Below are 2,162 nucleotides of genomic sequence, written 5' to 3' on the forward strand. Positions count from 1 at the left end.
TTATCACGACTTTTTCTCCGTTCCTCATGGGGGCAGTTCAATTGGGTGCCCGAAAGCGTTTCAAATTTACCCACGCCGATCTCACACCGAGGTTGGCCCAAAGAGTTCTCTATGCCATTTTCCACAGCATTCGCAAAAAGTTGTTGAGTGAATTTATCGATCCAACCTGCTGCCAACTTCCCCGCCAAGAGCCCTAGAACACGAACAAACACTTAACCAGCGCAAGTTCAGCATTTCATTCAGGCCATGCCCGTATTAATTGATTCATAAACCGAAACGAAATGAAACGAATCGACAGAAAAAATATTACACTCAGTTTTTGTTGTATTTATACATATTGTGCTGATTGTGGCAAACGCGTGTTTCATTTCAAAGTGGAACCGAATGGTACAAGCTCAGTAGATTTTACACAGAGGGAAATCTATAAGAATAAATATCATCATAAAACTATAGATAAGAAGTATATATATTTCATTCTAATCTCTTTGGAAAGGCTGTTATATCTTGTTTGAAATTAGTAAATATGCATTTAAGAATAATGTGTTATATACTCATTGCACTTTAATGTGTAATTCTGACAGCTTAAATATTTAATATTCAGTTGCATGATATATATTTATTTCTAGCAACCTAGACTCTTATTCAACCTTTCTTTCCTATTTTCTGAGGGCTTATTTCTTTCTGTGCATAACCCATTCGCTTGTCACATTGCAGGGTAGAGAGAGAGAGAGTAGCGGCATGAAGGTGTCAAGATGTCTCTGTATATGGAAGTCGGTGATTGGTACGAGTACGGGTTTGCTACTTAGAACCCAAAACCACTAAGATCAAATACTTGGTCAAAACCGAACCAATTTGGCCGGCATTAGGGGATTTGGCCCGGTGGCATAGGCGTTGCAGGCCGAGAGGGGGTTATGTGACTAATCATTTGGCACCGGGTGCAAATATCAAAGAGCTAAAGGCTTACCTCAACACCTGACTCACACTCACTCCCGGCGCGGGCAAGTCCACCAAGACAAGACATCGGTTTGGACATGTGATAAGTGCGACTGGTATTCCATATAGAAACGCTAATTTTTGCAGCAATGCGACGAAGATGACAACGGAACGTTTGTTTGGTATTTCAGCAGAAAAATGTGGCACATAAACAGAGTCAAAATCAAAAGCGAACCAGAAGCGGAGACAGAAACCGAAGCCGAGACCAAGTGAGTATCTAGCGGATGCGTCGCTGTCCCCCAGCAAATCGGTCACCGAGAGCGTCGCACTTATTTATTTATTTTATGATTCACTGTGCGTCTCTCACACTCTGTGGTGCGTTTAATATGCCCCGGTGGGGCCTCTGACATTTCTACACATCATACGGCATAAAAAAGTCTTCTGTTGTTTGCCAATTGCGGTCCGGAAATAGAATATCCAGTTTTAAACGCCCTGACTGACAGCGGTGTGAACAAATTGACTAAAATATCGCAGATTGAATTAGCATACATCTATACATAGCTTTTTTTTCTCAATTTAATTAGGCACACGGTCTTTCTTGTGTGAAACACGAAACCTGAAACTCATAACCCTCGCTCTTACATCCACTAAACTAGTCGCTTAGGTAAGATAATTGAGAAGCGCCGAGGAGGGCCCTTGACTTGAATTGATGAGAAGCGAATAGAAGAGCTCTCGAAATACTCGACAGAACCAACACACTAATTGAAATTAAAAGCTCTCCAGCCAATATTGCATAAATTAAATAAACAGTTTCTACATTTGTGCTAAAAATAAGCACGCTCGTTAAATCAACTAATTTCACTTCATCTGGGGTTAAGCCCACCAAACATTACCGAATATGTCAACTTGCTTCCGTGGTGCGAAGCCATAAAAATATTAATTTGAATAGCTGCATAATTAAATAAAAATTAAAAAACATTAAAAAACCATTTTTGAATCGCAAAACTGGCTGAGTAAGAAAACAGAGAGGAATAATAATAAAAAGAATGCCAAAAGTCATTAGAACAAATTTTGGCAGTTGGTTGGCACAGAGGCACAGATTTCGACGTTTTCCTATGTTTCCTTCTTTGTTTTTCACACAGCACAAGTTCTCTGGCTGTGCAAATAAGAAACGAATAAATTGGATTTAAACGCTAAGAACTGTCGAAAATCAGGTGAGGAGCAGAGTA

At 40.0% G+C, this 2,162-nt stretch overlaps 1 long non-coding RNA gene across 1 annotated transcript; it reads left to right on the forward strand.

The window, feature by feature from the left end:
- Nucleotides 1–725: 725 nt before the first annotated feature.
- Nucleotides 726–1,919, forward strand: LOC147642594 (uncharacterized). The gene is made up of 2 exons (XR_015273415.1): nucleotides 726–1,202; nucleotides 1,518–1,919. It is a non-coding gene; the product is annotated as an uncharacterized LOC147642594 (long non-coding RNA).
- The last annotated feature ends 243 nt before the right edge of the window (nucleotides 1,920–2,162 follow it).

This window comes from Drosophila serrata, unplaced genomic scaffold (assembly GCF_035046125.1).
Source record: "Drosophila serrata isolate PLE 108 unplaced genomic scaffold, ASM3504612v1 contig_382, whole genome shotgun sequence".
Classification (NCBI taxonomy): Eukaryota; Metazoa; Arthropoda; class Insecta; order Diptera; family Drosophilidae; genus Drosophila; species Drosophila serrata.